Raw genomic sequence first — 21,546 nt, 5'->3', positions numbered from 1 at the left:
CCAGTCTACTCAACCTCTCCTCACAATCCAACCCCTTCAGCTCTGGAATTAACCTAGTGAATCTCCTCTGCACACCCTCCAGTGCCAGTCCGTCCTTTCTCAAGTAAGGAGACCAGAATTGAACACAATACTCCAGGTGTGGCCTCACTAACACCTTATACAATTGCAACATAACCTCCCTAGTCTTGAACTCCATCCCTCTAGCAATGAAGGACAAAATTCCATTTGCCTTCTTAATCACCTGTTGCACCTGTAAACCAACTTTCTGTGACTCATGCACTAGCACACACAGGTCTCTCTGCACAGCGGCATGCTTTAATATTTTATCGTTTAAATAATAATCCCGTTTGCTATTATTCCTACCAAAATGGATAACCTCACATTTGTCAACATTGTATTCCATCTGCCAGACCCTAGCCCATTCACTTAACCTATCCAAATCCCTCTGCAGACTTCCAGTATCCTCTGCACTTTTCACTTTACCACTCATCTTAGTGTCATCTGCAAACTTGGACACATTGCCCTTGGTCCCCAACTCCAAATCATCTATGTAAATTGTGAACAATTGTGGGCCCAACACGGATCCCTGAGGGACACCACTAGCTAATGATTGCCAACCAGAGAAACACACATTAATCCCCACTCTTTGCTTTCTATTAATTAACCAATCCTCTATCCATGCTACTACTTTTCCCTTAATGCCATGCATCTTTATCTTATGCAGCAACCTTTTGTGTGGCACCTTGTCAAAGGCTTTCTGGAAATCCAGATATACCACATCCATTGGTTCCCCGTTATCTACTGCACTGGTAATGTCCTCAAAAAATTCCACTAAATTAGTTAGGCACGACCTGCCCTTTATGAACCCATGCTGCGTCTGCCCAATGGGACAATTTCTATCCAGATGCCTCGCTATTTCTTCCTTGATGATAGATTCCAGCATCTTCCCTACTACCGAAGTTAAGCTCACTGGCCTATAATTTCCTGCTCTCTGCCTACCTCCTTTTTTAAACAGTGGTGTCACGTTTGCTAATTTCCAATCCACCGGGACCACCCCAGAGTCTAGTGAATTTTGGTAAATCATCATTAGTGCATCTGCAATTTCCCTAGCCATCTATTTTAGCACTCTGGGATGCATTCCATCAGGGCCAGGATACTTGTCTACCTTTCGCCCCATTAGCTTGCCCATCACTACCTAATTAGTGATAACAATCCTCTCAAGGTCCTCACCTGTCATAGCCTCATTTATATCAGTCGCTGGCATGTTATTTGTGTCTTCCACTGTGAAGACCGACCCAAAAAACCTGTTCAGTTCCTCAGCCATTTCCTCATCTCCCATTATTAAAACTCCCTTCTCAGCCTCGAAAGGACCAATATTTACCTTAGCCACTCTTTTTTGTTTTATATATTTGTAAAAACTTTTACTGTCTGTTTTTATATTCTGAGCAAGTTTACTCTCATACTCTATCTTACTCTTCTTTATAGCTTTTTTAGTAGCTTTCTGTTGCCCCCTAAATATTTCGCAGTCCTCTAGTCTCCCACCAATCTTTGCCACTTTATATGCTTTTTCCTTCAATTTGATACTCTCCCTTATTTCCTTAGATATCCACGGTCGATTTTCCCTCTTTCTACCGTCCTTCCTTTTTGTTGGTATAAACCTTTGCTCAGCACTGTGAAAAATCGCTTGGAAGGTTCTCCACTGTTCCTCAACTGTTCCACCATAAAGTCTTTGCTCCCAGTCTACCTTAGCTAGTTCTCCTCTCATCCCATTGTAATCTCCTTTGTTTAAACACAAAACACTAGTATTTGATTTTACTTTCTCACCCTCCATCTGTATTTTAAATTCCACCATATTGTGATCGCTCCTTCCGAGAGGATCCCTAACTATGAGATCATGAATCAATCCTGTCTCATTACACAGGACAAGATCTAGGACCGCTTGTTCCCTCATAGGTTCCATTACATACTGTTCTAGGAAACTATCACGGATACATTCTATAAACTCCTCCTCAAGGTTGCCTTGACCGACCTGGATGTAGATTAAAATCCCCCATGATAACTGCTGTACCATTTCTATGTGCATCAGTTATTTCTTTGTTTATTGCCTGCCCCACCATAACGTTACTATTTGGTGGCCGATAGACTACTCCTATCAGTGACATTTTCGCCTTACTATTCCTGATTTCCACCCAAATGGATTCAACCTTATCCTCCATAGCACCGATGTCATCCCTTACTATTGCCCGGATGTCATCCTTTTTTTTTTTCCCCCAGGCCAGCTCGCCCCGCCTGACCCGTTCCCCATTGCGATAACACCTCTCCTCTACCCCCCCGGCCCACACCAGCTCCTTCCTGGCCATTCCAGCAGCAACCCGGTATCCCCCCCCACCCCACCCCCCCCCTCCCCCCCCCACCCCCCCAGGCTAGGACCCCTCCTAGCCGCGACGCACCCTCCATGGTACTTCCGTGAGTCAGCTGACTTCTGCTGACCCGGCAGCTCCCGCCAAAGCCCATCTCCTCCCGGCATGGGGTCATCCCCCTCTTGCCAGACCTCCTTGACACCGCTTCAGCGGGGGAAAGAAAACCAGTGAAGGCCACGCCCCCACCTCCAGCTCCGCCCCCCCCGCCCCGCAGCACGGACATCCAGAGGAAAGCCCGCGCTTTCACACTGCCACACCCCACCCTTCTGACACAGTTCCTCAAAATCCAGCTTCACCCCAACCCCCAGCCCCGTACAGAAGAGAACATATAAAGCACATACCCCCAACGTTCCCCACATACCCCACACCCATACCCAACAGACAAACCCACCCGGAAACAGAGCAAAAAGAAAACCAGCATAAAAATAACACCTGTCAAAATTGAAGAACAGCAACAGCGAAAACAGCAACGGCCATAGTGTGTCCCCAGACCCTAGTTTGAGTCCAGCTTCTCCGCTTCTCCGCCTGTACAAAGGCCCACGCCTCCTCCGGGGACTCGAAGTAGTGGTGCCGGTCCTTATATGTCACCCACAGACGCGCAGGCTGCAGCATTCCAAATCTGACCTGCTTGGCATGCAGCACCGCCTTCGTCCGGTTGAACCCGGCCCGCCGCTTTGCCACCTCCGCACCCCAGTCCTGGTAGATTCGCACCACCGAATTTTCCCACTTGCTGCTCCTCTCTTTCTTGGCCCAGCGCAGCACACACTCCCGGTCACTAAACCGATGGAACCGCACCAGCACTGCCCGCGGGGGTTCATTTGCCTTACGCCTCCTGGCCATCACTCGATGAGCTCCCTGAAGCTCCAGGGGCAAATGGAAGGACCCCGCTCCCATCAACGAGCTCAACATCGTGGACACATACGCCGGGAGATCCGACCCCTCCAGCCCCTCCGCCAGGCCCAGGATCCTCAAATTTTTTCGCCTCGTGCGAACGTCCAGCTCCTCCAAGCGGTCTTGCCACTTTTTGTGAAGTGCCTCGTGCAACTCCACTTTCCCCACGAGGACCACGGCCTCCTCCTCCCGCTCAGCGGCCTGCTGCTGCAACTCCCAGATCGACACCTCCTGTGCCGCCTGGGTCCCAAGCAGCTTGTTGGTAGTTGCATTCAGGGAGTCCAGCAACTCAGCCTTCAGCTCCGCAAAACAGCGCAGAAGAGAGGCTTGCTGCTCCTGCGCCCACTTCCACCAGTCCTCGGGTGTTCCGCCGGCCGCCATTTTGTCTTTCTTCCCCTGCTTTTCTTGGGGAGCTGCTGCAGCTTTTTCCTTTGCCCCACTCCGGGTGAGCACCATAAATTATGGGGAATGCTCCTCTAGACACCTTCCCCCACTGGGATTCGTCGGGACAGCGTCGACTGCTGCTAGAATTCAGCTTTCATAAAGGCCCTCAAGTCAGCTTGAGAAATCTGAGCTGGCCCTTCCCCAGCCTGCCTGCTTGTAGAGGCTCTTGTTTGCTGCTGCTTCCGCCCAATCTTGCACTGTTTCTGAGGGTCTGATAACCCAGAAACATACTATTCCTGGGGGAAAGTACTCCTTGAACATTCACCAACGGCTTTTCATCGAAATTCCAACCCGTGCCGCCCAAAAAAGAGCTCTTTTCTGTAACCTTGGGCAGGAGCTGCCACTGTGTGCTCACTCACGTCATGCTGCACACCGGAAGTCCCGCCCGGATGTCATCCTTAAATAACAGAGCAACACCACCTCCCTTAACATCCACTCTGTCCTTCCAAATAGTTTGATACCCTCGGATATTTAACTCCCAGTTGTGACCATCCTTTAACCATGTTTCAGTAATGGCCACTAAATCATAGTCATTCACGATGATTTGTGCCACCAACTCATTTACTTTATTCCGAATACTATGAGCATTCAGGTAAAGTGCACTTATGTTGGGTTTTTTTTTAACCTCTGTTTTGAATCTTAACATCTCCAGTTTTATTCCTTTTAGTATTACTGGGCCTATTCACTGAGCTCCCCTCAGTCACTATACCTTGTACTGTCGCCCTTTTTGATTTTTGACTATGTCTTCTCTGCCTTGCACTTTTCCCCTTACTTCCTTTTGCTTCTGTCCCTGTTTTACTACCTTCCAACTTCCTGCATCGGTTCCCATCTCCCTGCCACATTAGGTTAAACCCTCCCCAACAGCTCTAGCAAACACCCCCCCTAGGACATCGGTTCCAGTCCTGCCCAGGTGCAGACCGTCCGGTTTGTACTGGTCCCACCTCCCCCAGTTCCGGTCCCAATGCCCCAGGAATTTGAATCCCTCCCTCTTGCACCATCTCTCGAGCCACGCATTCATCCTATCTATCCTGACATTCCTACTCTGACTAGCTCGTGGCACTGGTAGCAATCCTGAGATTACTACCTTTGAGGTCCTACTTTTTAGTTTAACTCCTAACTCCCTGAATTCCGCTTGTAGGACCTCATCCCATTTTTTACCTATATCGTTGGTGCCTATGTGCATCACGACAGCTGGCTGTTCACCCTCCCCCCCCCCCCCCCCAAGAATGTCCTGCAGCCGCTCCGAGACATCCTTGACCCTTGCACCAGGGAGGCAACATACCATCCTGGAGTCTTGATTGCGTCCACAGAACCGCCTGTCTATTCCCCTTACGATCGAGTCCCCTATCACTATAGCCCTGCCATTTTTCTTCCTGCCCTGCTGTGCAGCAGAGCCAGCCACAGTGCCATGAATCTTGCTGCTGCCTTCCCCTGGTGAGCCATCTCCTTCAACAGTATCCAAAGCAGTATATCTGTTTTGCAGGGAGATGACCGCAGGGGACACCTGCACTGCCTTCCTACTCTTGCTCTGTCTTTTGATCACCCATTTGCTATCTCCCTCAGTAACTTTCACCTGCAGTGTGACCAACTCGGTAAACGTGCTATCCACGACCTCCTCAGCATCGCGGATGCTCCAAAGTGAGTCCATCCGCAGCTCCAGAGCCGTCAAGCGGTCTAACAGGAGCTGCAACTGAACACACTTCTTGCACGTGAAAGAGCCAGGGACAGTAGGCGTGTCCCTGAGCTCCCACATCGCACACGAGGAGCATGACCCGGGTGTTGTCGGAGATGTTTTGGTGAGTTGCTGCAGTGCATCTTCTAGATGGTGCACACTGATGCCACTGTGCAACAGTGGTGGAGGGAATAAATGTTTATTGTGGTGAATGGGGTACCAATCAAGCAGCCTGTTTTATCCTGGATGGCATTGTGCTGCTTGATCTGTTGTTGCAGCTCATCCATGCAGGCTAATGCTGAAGAACATCCTTGTATGAATGTCTTGTAGACACTCTGCTCTAACCAGAATATTTCCAGCACATTGCACAGCATAACCCCTGGCGTCACTCTGTGGTCAATTTTACATTGAGAATGAAAACAACCCTGGGTCACTGTCCGTGTGGAGTTTGCACATTCTCCCCGTGTCTGCGTGGGTTTCGCCCCCACAACCCAAAAATGTGCAGAGTAGGTGGATTGGCCACTCTAAATTGCCCCTTAATTGGAAAAATGATTGGGTACACTAAATTTATAAAAATAGAAAAAAAAAAGAGAATGAAAACAACATCCAGCAAACCTCCAAATCCAGCATCAGTTGGGGCAACCACAGACTGAAACCTGCACCAGGACCTTACCAATCCACCTGCTGCTCACCTCCCATCACGCCAGCCTGTATGACTAGGAACACCATGCCAAGGAACAACAGCAAAGGTCTGTGACAGCAGGAATGGAGCCAGCAAGCCACCATTAAAAACCACTTCCTCAACACAGATCCCACAGCCTGTCCACCCGGCTCCAACCTGCCACGCCAATACTGGGCACTCCTTAACCATTTCCGCACTGGCCAAGGCCTTTGTGCAGCAAAGTGGGACCTTGCAGGGAACCCAGGCTGCAGCTGTGGTGCACCCCAATCAATGACACATCATTGAAGACTGCCTCTGACAAAATGACTCGGACAGCTCCATTCAACCACTGCAGAATCTACTGCCTGGCTTGGTGATTACTGCACATGCTATAAAAAACAGAAACCTTTGATCTAAGTGACCTCATAACGTTACCCTGGCCTCTTGATGATCGTCACACATTGGGACCCTGAGATAAAAATACAATTCCCCCCCAATTTCCCTCACTTCACAGCTGAATAGAATGTTACTGTCTTCTTCTTGCCTCAACAGGGTCTCCTCAAACTTACTCCTTCTTCTACTTAGAACACAAACTCTCTCCTTCTCCCTTTTTCACTCCCCTAGGTTTAACAGGCCCCTACTTCCTCCCCATCTTCCTCCTGTCATGGGTTGTCCCTTTAAGAAATGTGTGTGTTTATCGGGGTCAGGGTGGGACAAGAGCTGCTGGAGGTGGTCAGCCGGGATGGCCGGAGCCGGAGTGACCAGAGCTACCAAACCGTCTCCCTGAACAGATTCTTCCGGCAGCGAGGGGGAATGAGAGGGGGGGGGGAGAATGAGGGGGGGGGGGGAGAATGGGGGGGGGGGGAGAATGAGAGGAGGGAGAATGGGGGGGAGAATGAGAGGGGGGAGAATGGGGGGAAATGAGGGGGAGGGAATATGAGATGGGGGAATGAGGGGGGGAGAAATGGTGGGAAAGAAAAAAAAAGAAATGTGTGTTTATCAAATAGCTTTGGTGATGTCATTGTGTGGGTGGAGCTCGGCTGCGATTCTGACTTTTACTTTTGTTTTGAGCTCGGAGCTGTTTGTGGCTCAGTGTTTTTACTTTCGGTTTAGACAGTTGGGAGCTGCATTCAGACAAAGAAGATTTATTTTGGTTTCTCTCACTATATGTTAAAAGATGTCCAGATCACGTGATAATTTAAAAGTGATACCTGTTTTCTGTAAGGAATTCAAACCTACTGTTTTGTGGGAAAAGGGTGTTTGTGTTTATGGATATTGTTAATTGAGTAAAAACAGTAAAAGGTCCTTGTGCTCCTCATAACCAAAATCTATAAACAGTTGTAGGTCAGGTGAACTCCATGATATACTTTGGTGTTCTCTAAACCCTGGCCCACAACAAATTGGGGGCTCGTCTGGGATAAAAGTCTATCTTTCATGATTGGGTTGTCTTCGTGAACTTAAAGACAGTGAGGGTGAGCATATTTTTGTTTGCTTTTCAGGTGTGGTACCCCGGTTTAAGTAGAGAGTGTGTTGTGGACAATAGCTCTTTCAGAGGCTCAGAGGTTTTTTGGGGTGGAGGAGGTCACACTCAGTAGCTTACAAACAGAGACTAAAAAAAGGCTTTTGGATTTGGCAAATGGCCTGGCATTAGTCATCTTCAAGACACTGGAGGGGGGTAGTGAAGAGGGTGTTCCTGGAGCGAGGGAGGGATGGAGGCGGGCTGGCGCTGCCCAACCTTCTGGGGTACTATTGGGTGGCCAATGTGTCAATGGTGCGTAAATGGGTGATGGAGGGGGGAGGGGCGGCGTGGAAAAGAATAGAGATGATGTCATGTAGAGGTACGAGCCTGGGTGTCATGGTAACGGCGCCGTTGCCGCTCTCCCCTAAGAGGTTAACCACGAGCCCGGTGGTGACGGCGACCCTAAGAATCTGGGGACAGTGGAGGCGGCATAGGGGGGGAAACAGGGGGCTCGATGGAGGCTCCACTGGGTGGCAACCATCGGTTCATCCCGGGGAACAAAAACAAAAACAAAAACAAAATAATTACTGATTATTATCAGTAATAATAAGACAGTCCATTTTATTTCTTCTTACTCGATTCAACGTTGAGTTCAACACTTTAGATCATAACCTCTGACTTCATTCTCTTCTGAGGGTATTTGTTTTGTTTTGCTACACTCGTCTTGTTTTGTTTCTTTTTTTGTCTCTTCATGTCACATTCAGATGGTTGCTATGTAGCCATCCACATTCAGAGAATCACAGAATTGTTACGGTGCAGAAGGAGGTCATTTGGTCCATCGTGTCTACACCTGCTCTCAAACGAGCATCATGGCTTAGTGCCATTCCCCTGCCTTTTCCCCGGACCGCTGCACATTGTTTCTATTCAAATAATCAGCTTGAATGCCTCGATTTAATCTGCTCCCCCCACCACACTTCCAGGCAGTGCATTTCAGACCCCGAACAACTCGTTGTGTGAAAATGTTTTTTCTTCCATCACATTTGCTTCTTTTGCAAATCACTTTAAATCTCACACCTCTAGGGCAGCACGGTGGCCTAGTGGTTAGCACAACTGCCTCACGGCGCTGAGGTCCCAGGTTCGATCCTGGCCCTGGGTCACTGTCCGTGTGGAGGTTGCACATTCTCCCCGTGTCTGCGTGGGTTTCGCCTCCACAACCCAAAAATGTGCAGAGTAGGTGGATTGGCTACGCTAAATTGCCCCTTAATTGGAAAAAATAATTGGGTAATCTAAATTTATTTATTTTTTTAAAATCTCACACCTCTTAGTGAGACGGTGCTGGACCTTTTACATGTGACCGAGGCCGACACTTCAGCACCGAGGGAGTGTTGCACCGTCAAAGATGTTGGATAGAGGTTTCCACTCCCACCAGGAGCAGGAATCACGGCGGTACTTCATTTGGCGGGTGACAAAAACTATTGCTGGATAAACTGTCATAATTCTGTTTTCCTGACTTTCAAGGCGGGTTGGGCTTCCCAACAGACAATGCCGGGAAACTCATTTAATAATAATAATAACGGGCAGCACAGGTGGTGCAGTGGTTAGCACTGCTGCCTCATGGCGCCGAGAAACCAGGTTCGATCCCTGCCCCAGGTCACTGGCTGTGTGGAGTTCGCACATTCTCCCCAGGTCTGCGTGGGTCTCACCCCCACAACAGAAAGATGTGCAGGGTAGTGGATTGGCCACACTAAATTGTCCTTTAATTGGAAAAAAATAATTGGGTACTCTAAATTTAAAAAAAAAAATAATAGTAATCATCTTTATTAGTGTCAGAAGTAGGCTTACATTAACACTGCAATGAAGTTACTGTGAAAAGCCCCTAGTCGCCACACTACAGTGCCTGTTCCGGTACACTGAGGGAGAATTTAGAAAGCCAATTCACCTAACAAGCACGCCTTTCGCGACTTGTGGGAGGAAACCGGAGCACCCAGAGGAAACCCACGCAGACACAGGGAGAACGTGCAGATTCCGCACAGACAGTGACCCAAACTGGGAATAAAACCCGGGTCCCTGGCACTGTGAAGCAACAGTGCTGACCACTGTGCTCTGTGCCGCCCCTGTCAAATGCTAATGCATGCATCTCATGCATGCTCATTAAAAGACCACCAGCCGAGAATTAAGTTTACCCTCCAAAATACGTTCCCTACCTATGAGAATTTAGAGTGTTCAGTTTTACACCTGTATATATGTGATGTGCATATGACGAGCGTCACCTCCTCCACCATTTTGAGGTCTGTAGACAAGGGAATCAAGCAAAGGCTGCAAGTTGGGGGTTGAGTGAAAGGCTGGAGCGAAGGATGGACAGGGGAGGTAGGCTTACAGATGATTAGTGGGGAGAGAGGTCAAGGAGGATGGGGGGGGAATAATGTCCGAGGAGGTGGGGGTGTCTCAGAGAGTGGGATGAGTGGCATTGACAGTGAGATCTTTGGGGCAGAACTCAGCGTATTGGTGATAGGAGGGAACAGTTACAGTCAGAGGGAGGAGTAGAATTCGGTAGTGTGGCTAGTCCTGGGCCAGAGTCTGGTGGCTGAAGGTCTCATTGGGAGGATCATGGAGGAGGACAAGACAGGTGGCTTGGATAACGGGAAGGGTCAGGGTGGGCATGGGGACCGTAAGGGGTGTCAGCTCTGAGGGCCTGTTGAGGTGGATTGTGATAGGGTTCAGGGAAATAGAGGCAGGTTCTTTTTTTAAAATAAATTTTGAGTACCCAATTATTTTTTCCAATTCAGGAGCAATTTAACGTGGTCATCTACCCTGCACATCTTTGCGTTGTGGGGGTGAGACCCACGCAGACACGGAGAAAATATGCAAACTCCACAAGGACAGTGACATTGTACCTGGGTCCTCAGTGCCATAAGGCAGCAGTGCTAACCACTGCGCCACCCCACAGGGGCAGGTTCAAGGATGACAGCGGGAAGAGGAAAGGTGATATTGGTGGGTCAAGGATGATGGGAGCAAGTTGATGGGGACAGGGGGAGGGTAGTAGGTGCTGGAGGCAGTTGGAAAGGTAATGTGCGCCATTTTTCCAAACTGACCTTGACCATGTAGTTAGTTGGTCAGTGAGATCCTTTGGGGTGCGAGGAGAGTCTTTTTGGGTGAGCGGAATTCAAGTGGCTGACTAAAGAGACACCATAATAATTATGAGGTAACAATGTCAAAGATGCTCACTTGTGTTCTTCTATGGTGAAGCCCACATTGTAGCATGTTTCACCCGACTTAGGGGTGTCAGAACGAGATCCCAGCAAGGTATGGAGGTGTTATTCGTTCTGTCATTTGCCATGGGCTGCAGTCAGAGGCAGGGATGAAGGGGTCGAGGGAGGTGAATGACTACCAAGTTGCACGGCTAGTGGATGGCAGGCAACTTGCAACTTCAAACCCCCATCCTCCTGTGTGAATGGTCATGGCTGACATGGAATCATCATCTTTCTACGCTGCCAATGCAATGGTCTCTCTATACAGTCTCAAGGGTAGTGAAGACAAGTGGAAAAGTAAGTTCACAGATGATTGGTGGTGTAGTAAGTAACAAGGAGGAAAGCCTTGGATTACAACACAATCTAGACGGGCAGAACAGGGGCAAATGGAATTTAACCCCAGAAAGTATGAGTTGCTGCATTTTGGGAGGACTAATAAGGAAAGGGAATACATAATGAATGACAGGATGCTAGGAAGTACAGAGGACCAGAGGGACCTTGCGGTGCATGTCCGCGGATCCCTGAAGGCAGCAGGACAGGTAGATAAAGTGGTTAAGAAGGCATATGGGATATTTCCCTTTATTAATTGAGGCATAAACTATAACAACAGGGAGATTGTGATGGAGTTGAATAAAACTAGATTAGGCCACAGTTAGAGTACTGTAGAGAGGAGATTATTGCACGAGAGAGGGTGCAGAAAAGATTCACCAGGATGTTGCCTGGGCTGGAGCATTTCAACTAAGAAGAGAGGTTGCTTAGTCTGGGGTTATTCTCCATAAAGCAGAGAAGGCTAAGGGGGACCTGATTGAGATGTACAAATTTATGAAGGACATAGATAGGGTGAATAGGGAGAAACTTTTCACCTTAGTTGAGGGGAATAACCGGGGACATAGATTTAAGGCAGGCATTGTCAACGTCGGGGGCACGACCCATGGGCGGGTGTCGGGGGGGTTGCGGAGCCATCCGTCGCGGCGCCCCCGATCGTGCAAATCCGCGCTTTTAATAATGCCGGCTGCAAGCAGCCTTCAAGGTGGCCATGAACAAATTTTAAAAATGCGGCTGCACTGCGCATGCGCAGAGTTTTGCGCATGCGCACCGATGAGCGGGCACACGTGCGCAGTACGGCCGCATTTTTAAAAATCTGGCCACAGCCTTTTTGAAGGCCATTCACAATCAGCATTGTTAAAAGTCGGCTGCAAAAAGTTCGGGGAGAATGATGTGATTGGTTGCTTTCCGAACTTTGATGCTGATGAAGTAGAAGTCTCTTACTCCAAGAATGGCGAGTGATCCAATGATGGTTTCACAGCAGCTGTAACTTCAACCAAGAGATGTCAACTTTTTTAATCCTGATTTTTAAACATTCCAAAACAAAGTGCCTGCAGGTCGTATTTGGAAGCTTTATCAATTAATTGATTTTTAAGTGTCTTTTATTATTTTACATTTTTAATTGTAACGTTTAGGTGAAATGTGGTGAACCTCCAATTTCTAGAGGATGAAAACAATTTCAGTTTCTGCATTTTTTTCCCGTTAAACTTTATCAAATAACCCCCCCCCCCCCCCCCCCCCCCCACTCCTCCCGAACTTGTTAAAAAAAACCCGGCTGCTGGGGCTGTTGCCCGTGAATTTGCGCAATAGGACACGCAAAAGATTTTTTTAAAAATTCTATGTAATCTTCCTGCCTGAAAGGAGGCAGAGAGCAGGTCATGCCCCCTCCCAACATTGACATCAGGTGCTTTGGGCGCGATTGTGATTCCTCCATTTTGTCAGCAGCAAACCAGGTAAGAGAAAATGGTGGATCGAGAAGGTCAGCCAGCGTCGGTCGCCAGGATCGGCTGGGTTGGGTCCCGAAGCTTGGCCTGTTGGTAAAAAAGTTTGAAAAACACTGATTTAAGGTAATGAGCAGGAGATTTAGGCGGAGTTTGAGGAAAATCCTTTGCACCCAGAGTGTATTGGAATCTGGAACTTACTGCCTGAGAGGGTGAGTGGAGGCAGGGACCCTCACAAAATTTAAGAAGCATTTAGATGAGCACTTGAAATGTCATAGCACAGGGTGGCACGGTGGTGCAGTGGTTAGCACTGCTGCCTCATGGCGCCGAGGATCCGGGTTCGATCCCGGCCCCGGGTCACTGTCTGTGTGGAGTTTGCACATTTTCCCCGTGCCTGCGTGGGTCTCACCCCCACAACCCAAAGATGTGCATGGTAGGTAAATTGGCCAAGCAAAATTACCCCTTAATTGGAAAAAAATAATTGGGTACTCTAAATTTAAAAATCAATAATAACGTTTTTTAAAAATCATAGCACACAAGACAAAAGGCCAAGTGCTGGAAAATGGGATTAGCGTAGATAAGTGCTTGATGGCTGGAACAGCCAGGATGGGCCAAAGGGACTCTGTGCTGTAAAACACTATGATTCTATGACTCTGTGTGTCAGAGTGAGGCTTCCTACATGGCTCTCATCACCTTGGTCAAAGGGCAATGCCTCCATATGTATGTATACCCAGGCGAACGGTGCTCCAGGATGTCCTTTGCCTGGAAGGGGTGGGGGAGGGTTGCAAATCCCAGATGGAAGCCAGGGGAAGGGCTGAGCAATGGCCTGTTTGCTTTGAGATGGAGGGAAACTTGTAATGATCGTGATGAATGGCGGAGCAGGCTTGAAGGGCCAAAAGGCCTCCTCCTGCTCCTATCTTCTATATATCTATGTATCTGGGATGTGCTGACTTAATGTTCCACTTCAATTTATGGGCATGTCCACTGAGGAATCTCTACCTTGGTAACGGTTCTCATCCAGAAAGACCAGGAGGGCCCATCGCCATTTGGCACGGTGCCAAGAGGAGCAATGGCCTGAGCAGCAAGAGGCAGCGAGGCCTCAAGAAGATGCTGGTGAACATGAACCACTGGCGCAGTGAGCATTGGCCCGAGCATGAGTTTATCTCCAGCAGTGTTCTTATCTGGAAATGAGCGAAAGGCAATACCAGAGACACCCTCATATGGCCCGGGATGTGGTTGTTCATTTCTTTCAGCTTCTCCAGTACGAGCAGCATCCACGAGGACTCTGAAGGAGTAATGCAGAGCTCCAGGCCTGCACTGAGTGAATGGCTGTCCGGTGCCTACCTTACTACTACTATCCAGCAGAGGGCAGCAGAGCAGAGCTTCTGATTGGCTGTTCCGGGGACATTTGCATACGTGCAGTGCGGTCAGCGTAAGTTGAAGGTGGTTTGTGAAGGGGCTGTTCTCGAGTGACAGCTTTACCTGAAACACTACTTACGTAGTGTCTCCCACCCATCCTCCTCCTCTAACCAAAAAAAAAGTTCTGTCCGTTGGCCTAGTTTCAGCCGTTCAGAGGAGGAGGAGCAATCTCTGGGTGAGTATAAAAACTCACTTTAACCCGGGGATCGAGGCCTAGTTTCGGGAGCTGTTCAGAGGAGGAGGAGCAGTCTCTGGGTGAGTATACAGACCTAACGGTAACTTCCTGTTTTCCACTTTTTTTTTCAAAAGTGACGTCAGAGGGAAGCTGTGATCTGATTGGTTGATAACCAATCTGCCCCAAATTTAAAACTCGTAAACTTAAATTAAACAAATTAATTAATTAGAGATGGCTGGTCAGGTGATGTGCTTAAGCTGCTTGATGTGGGAGCTGGCAGATCCCATTGCGAGCTGCAGCGACCACATCTGCAGTAAGTGTTGGCTGCTCGAAGAACTCCGGCTCAGAGTTGATGAGCTGGAGTCTGAGCTTCACACACTGAGGCACATCCGGGAGGGGGAGGCTTACCTGGACACTTTGTTTCAGGAGGCAGTCACACCTGTCAGAGTAAATAGTTTAAATCCTGCCAGTGGCCAGGGACAGCAGGGTGTGACTGCAAGTCAGGCAGGTAAAGGGAACCAGCAGTCAGGAACTCAGGAGCCTCAGCCCTTGACCCTGTCCAACAGGTACGAGGCGCTTGCTCCCTGTGTGGATGGCGAACAGGGCTGCAGGAAGGATGAGTCAGCTGACCAAGGCACCATGGTTCAGCAGGCCATTCAAGGGGAGGAAGTAAATAGGCAAGTTGTAGTTGTAGGGGATTCTATTATCAGAGGGATAGATAGTATCCTTTGTGAGCAGGATAGAGGGTCCCGCATGGTATGTTGCCTGCCCGGTGCTAGGGTGCGGGACATCTCTGACCGGCTTGAAAGGATATTGGAGAGGGAGGGGGAGGATCCAGTTGTTGTGGTCCATGTCGGTACCAACAACTTAGGCAAGTCTAGGAAAGAGGACCTGTTTAGAGATTATAAAGAGTTAGGATTCAAATTAAAAAACAGGTCCTCAAGGGTCATAATCTCCGGATTACTGCCCGAGCCACGTGCAAATTGGCATAGGGAGGCAAGAATAAGGGAAGTTAACACGTGGCTGAAAGAGTGGTGTGGGAAAGAGGGGTTCCTTTTCATGGGACACTGGCATCAGTTTTGGGACAGGGGGGACCTATACCGTTGGGATGGTCTCCACCTGAACCGAGCTGGGACCAGTGTTCTGGCGAAAAGAGTAAATAGGGTGGTCAATAGGACTTTAAACTAGAGATTGGGGGGGAAGGGAAAGTCAGGGAACCAAGAGGTGAAGGAATCAGTGGGAAGCGTAGCTGCTTAGGATTACAAAAAATCACAAAAAGACAGAGCTCAGGAGAGGTTACGATAGTCCCCATCTCACAAAATATGACACAGTGTATGGAAAGGCTCAGTAAACCAAGGTCCACCACACTAAGAAAACAAAAAGGGACAGTCAATAGGGAATTAAAGGTGCTATATTTAAATGCCCGCAGTGTACGGAACAAGGTAGGTGAGCTTGTGGCCCAGATTGTGACTGGCAGGCATGATGTGGTAGGCATCACAGAGACGTGGTTGCAGGGGGTTCAGGACTGGCAGTTAAACATCCAGGGATTTACAACCTATCGAAAAGACAGAGAGGTGGGTAGAGGGGGCGGGGTTGCCTTGTTAATTAGAAATGAAATTAAATCAATAGCACTAAACGACATAGGGTCAGACGATGTGGAGTCTGTGTGGGTAGAGTTGAGGAACCACAAAGGCAAAAAAACCATAATGGGATTTATGTACAGGCCTCCTGACAGTGGTCAGGACCAGGGGCACAAAATGCACCACGAAATAGAAAGGGCATGTCAGAAAGGCAAGGTCACAGTGATCATGGGGGACTTCAATATGCAGGTGGACTGGGTAAATAATGTTGCCAGTGGACCCAAAGAAAGGGAATTCATTGAATGTTTACAGGATGGCTTTTTGGAACAGCTTGTGATGGAGCCCACGAGGGAACAGGCTATTCTGGACTTAGTGTTATGTAATGAGCCAGAATTGATAAAAGACCTTAAAGTAAGGGAACACTTAGGAAGCAGTGATCATAATATGGTAGAATTCAGTCTGCAATTTGAAAGAAAGAAGGTAGAATCAGATGTAAAGGTTTTACAGTTAAATAAAGGTAATTACAAGCGCATGAGGGAGGAACTGACGAAAATCGACTGGAAGCAGAGCCTAGTGGGAAAGACAGTAGAACAGCAATGGCAGGAGTTTCTGGGAGTAATTGAGGACACAGTGCAGAGGTTCATCCCAAAGAAAAGAAAGGTTATCAGAGGGAGGATTAGGCAGCCATGGCTGACAAAGGAAGTCAGGGAATGCATCAAGGCAAAAGAGAGAGCCTATAATGTGGCAAAGAGTAGAACATAGAACATAGAACATAGAACAGTACAGCACAGAACAGGCCCTTCGGCCCTCAATGTTGTGCCGAGCCATGATCACCCTACTCAAACCCACGTATCCACCCTATACCCGTAACCCAACAACCCCCCCTTAACCTTACTTTTATTAGGACACTACGGGCAATTTAGCATGGCCAATCCACCTAACCTGCACATCTTTGGACTGTGGGAGGAAACCGGAGCACCCAGAGGAAACCCACGCACACAGGGGGAGGACGTGCAGACTCCACACAGACAGTGACCCAGCCAGGAATCGAACCTGGGACCCTGGAGCTGTGAAGCATTTATGCTAACCACCATGCTACCCTGCTGCCCGAAAAGTAGTGAAAAGTAGTGAGAAGTCAGAAGATTGGGAAGGCTACAAAAACAAACAGAGGATAACAAAGAGAGAAATAAGGAAGGAGAGGATCAAATATGAAGGTAGGCTAGCCAGTAACATTAGGAATGATAGTAAAAGTTTCTTTAAATACATTAAAAACAAACGGGAGGCAAAAGTAGACATTGGGCCGCTCCAAAATGACGCTGGTAATCTAGTGATGGGAGACAAGGAAATAGAAGACAAGGACTTTGCGTCAGTCTTCACAGTAGAAGACATGAGTAATATCCCAACAATTCAGGAAAGTCAGGGGGCAGAGTTGAATATGGTTGCCATCACAAAGGAGAAGGTGCTAGAGAAACTAAAAGGTCTGAAAATTGATAAATCTCCGGGCCCAGATGGGCTACATCCTAGAGTTCTAAAGGAGATAGCTGAAGAAATAGTGGAGGCGTTAGTTATGATCTTTCAAAAGTCACTGGAATCAGGGAAAGTCCCAGAGGATTGGAAAATCGCTGTTGTAACCCCCCTGTTCAAGAAGGGAACAAGAAAAAAGATGGAAAATTATAGGCCAATTAGCCTAACCTCGGTTGTTGGCAAAATTCTAGAATCCATCGTTAAGGATGAGATTTCTAAATTCTTGGAAGTGCAGGGTCGGATTAGGACAAGTCAGCATGGATTTAGTAAGGGGAGGTCGTGCCTGACAAACCTGTTAGAGTTCTTTGAAGAGATAACAAATAGGTTAGACCAAGGAGAGCCAATGGATGTTATCTATCTTGACTTCCAAAAGGCCTTTGACAAGGTGCCTCACGGGAGACTGCTGAGTAAAATAAGGGCCCATGGTTTTCGAGGCAAGGTACTAACATGGATTGACGATTGGCTGTCAGACAGAAGGCAGAGAGTTGGGATAAAAGGTTCTTTTTCGGAATGGCAACCGGTGACAAGTGGTGTCCCGCAGGGTTCAGTGTTGGGGCCACAGCTGTTCTCTTTATATATTAACGATCTAGATGACGGGACTGGGGGCATTCTGGCCAAGTTTGCCGATGATACAAAGATAGGTGGAGGGGCAGGTAGTATTGAGGAGGTGGGGAGGCTGCAGAAAGATTTAGACAGTTTAGGAGAATGGTCCAAGAAGTGGCTGATGAAATTCAACGTGGGCAAGTGCGAGGTCTTGCACTTTGGAAAAAAGAATAGAGGCATGGACTATTTTCTAAACGGTGACAAAATTCATAATGCTAAAGTGCAAAGGGACTTGGGAGTCCTAGTCCAGGATTCTCTAAAGGTAAACTTGCAGGTTGAGTCCGTAATTAAGAAAGCAAATGTAATGTTGTCATTTATCTCAAGAGGCTTGGAATATAAAAGCAGGGATGTACTTCTGAGGCTTTATAAAGCACTAGTTAGGCCCCATTTAGAATACTGTGAGCAATTTTGGGCCCCATACCTCAGGAAGGACATACTGGCACTGGAGCGGGTCCAGCGGAGATTCACACGGATGATCCCAGGAATGGTAGGCCTAACATACGATGAACGTCTGAGGATCGTGGGATTATATTCATTGGAGTTTAGAAGGTTGAGGGGAGATCTAATAGAAACGTACAAGATAATGAATGGCTTGGATAGGATGGACGTAGGGAAGTTGTTTCCATTAGCAGGGGAGACTAGGACGCGGGGGCACAGCCTTAGAATAAAAGGGAGTCACTTTAGAACAGAGATGAGGAGAAATTTCTTCAGCCAGAGAGTGGTAGGTCTGTGGAATTCATTGCCACAGAGGGCGGTGGAGGCCGGGACATTGAGTGTCTTTAAGACAGAAATTGATAAATTCTTGATTTCTCGAGGAATTAAGGGCTATGGGGAGAGAGCGGGTAAATGGAGTTGAAATCAACCATGATTGAATGGTGGAGTGGACTCGATGGGCCGAATGGCCTTACTTCCACTCCTATGTCTTATGGTCTTATGGTCTTAAGATTCGTCAAGCTCCTCGCTTACGCAGAATGAATGTGCTGAACAGCGGAAGATTGCGTCACTGCTGTATATAATGAAGTGCAGACAGGCAGTGATTGACACACAGGATGACCAGTAAGCACACAGCACAGTGCAGCCAATCACCAGACAGGACACTACCACTATAAAACCAGAGAGCACTAGGTTTCCCGCTCTCTCTGGACCCAGCCTCTGAGACAGTCAGAGTCCACGAGCTAGCCAGTGCAAACACCATGCGGTAGCTAGTAACTCTGGTCAGGCTAGTACTAGGTCTCCAGTCAGTTCAGTAGAGTGTCAACCCACAGCTGATCATGTATATTAGTTACATAGAACATAGAACAGTACAGCACAGAACAGGCCCTTCGGCCCTCGATGTTGTGCCGAGCAATGATCACCCTACTTAAACCCACGTAACCCGTATACCCGTAACCCAACAATCCCCCCCATTAACCTTACACTACGGGCAATTTAGCATGGCCAATCCACCTAACCCGCACATCTTTGGACTGTGGGAGGAAACCGGAGCACCCGGAGGAAACCCACGCACACAGGGGGAGGACGTGCAGACTCCACACAGACAGTGACCCAGCCGGGAATCGAACCTGGGACCCTGGAGCTGTGAAGCATTGATGTTAACCACCATGCTACCGTGAGGCCCCAATGTTGAATAAAACCGTGTTGGACCTTCTCCAGTGTTAGAGGTCTGTCTCTCGCCACACTGCATCAAGTGCAGTCCACGTCGAACCAACCTGCCTAACACATCAGATTGCACATTCACAGCCGTCCTGCTGTCCAGCGGGAATCATGCCAAACATCCCACCTGCCAGCGGATTTACACTCCAGAGCGGAAAATTGCGCCTGTTGTCTTTCAGTGGAGATGTTAATCTAAAGCCCTGTCTATATGTTCAGCTGGAGGATAAAAGATCCAATGGTGCCCTTTGAAGAGCAGGCAGGTTATGGTTAACGTTTAGGCCCCCAACAAACACAGATAAACCTTTAACTTGTTGCTTCTTTGGGGACCTCGCCATGTGCAAATTCCCCCTCCCCTCCCCCTCTCCCCGCCTCACGCAGTTACCAACAAACATCAATGTTTACTACATTTCAAAATTAATTCATGTGCCAGGGAGGTGCTTCGTAACAGTCATATGATGTATAAATCAGCGTTTAAGCACAAGTTCCCTTTTCATCTAAGTGTGAGTTTGTGCGTCCTTTGCGTCACTTGTCCCAGTTGGCAGCACTTTCTGAAGATGGGAGGATTGAAGTTCCCCAACAGGACCAAAGCACACAATTCAATTTCAGGGCAAAAAGCCAGTGTCCACAGAGGGAGTGTTTCATTCCCTTCCGGTGTGATGTTAATACCTTGTGAAGGAGCCATCTGGCCATTACATGGATTCATTCCATGATATAATTTGCAGAAGAGCAAAGAGTTCACTTGCTGTCCTGGCAAACATTCTTTCTTCCACCAGCAGGGCCAAAAGACATACTAACTGAGGTCATTATCCTCATTGCCATTTGTGGGATCTTGCTGTGCACAACACAGAAACACTGCTGCATCTGGGCTCTGGAACTAAAGTAAGCGTTTCTCAGAGTAATTTATTGTGTATCAGCTGCCTTGAAACCTCTCTGAGTGATACGATAATGTGCAACGTAAATCAATTTTATTTACTTTATGCAAGATTTTTCCAATTAGGAGATTTATTGTTTGCCACAGCGGATTGAATAATATTGAGTGACAGTTCGTTGATACAAGCGTGTTTCATTTGTAGCCATCACTGCTAAATTCAATCTCAATCTGAGTTTGTGGATTAATTTAAAGATTCGATCCAATATGAAATGTGCTGCACGATCCTCGAGCTCATTATCTTTCAAACCCACCTTGAAACCGGCTGAATATTAAATAACAGAAAATTAGTGGGCTCTTGAGGCTGTCCGCTTCCTGCAAAACTGCTCAGAGTGAATGAAGACTCATAAAAAAGTAATTAGGATGTTCAGTTATTGTGCGAGAAATTAATTACTTTATGATCAGATCTGTTAATTTGCATTGATCTGCGAGGAATTGTAGCCATCTCAGATGGCCACCTGCAAAAAACCTTGGGAATTATGGCCAACCCAGGACTCAGACACACTGGGAGCTTGTGTGTGTATTTGCAACCCAGATAGCTAGACGCGATCGAAACCCCTGCTCGTTTGCATTCTAATGGCCCACTTCCCCAGAACAAAAGGACTGTACTCAGGTAACCGATACAGATGCAGACTAACCGGCGCCATTCCCTTTGCCAAGAAAGCCCAAACAGCCAAGGTCAATGACCACTCAGGACACGCCCAGCCATCAAGGCACCCCGCCCCTTTATAGGCCAAAATCGAAGGCAGTGATCGAATCCTGTTGAATTATTGGGTCCAAAGCTAAGGACCGCCCTGAAGAGCGCGAATTCCCAGCGTGTCCTGAGCGGTCATTGACCTTGGCTGTTTGGGCTTTCTTGGCAAAGGGAATGGCGCCGGTTAGTCTGCATCTGTATCGGTTACCTGAGTACGCCTAAAACCAAGTGTAGCATTACGACCAGAAGACAAGTTCAAGACCAACAATCGCTACCAGACAGCCCAGCAGAAGCAAAGCCACTTCTACCCAGCCACGCAAGATCCGAGCAAAGGCCTTGTTCATCTGCAAAGAGCCGGTTGCCCTGAAGTTAAGTATAGGTTATTATAGTTGTTAGGTGTAGTTTAACT

This window comes from Scyliorhinus canicula, chromosome 12, assembly GCF_902713615.1.
Source record: "Scyliorhinus canicula chromosome 12, sScyCan1.1, whole genome shotgun sequence".
NCBI lineage: Eukaryota > Metazoa > Chordata > Chondrichthyes > Carcharhiniformes > Scyliorhinidae > Scyliorhinus > Scyliorhinus canicula.
This window is presented reverse-complemented; position numbering follows the sequence as displayed.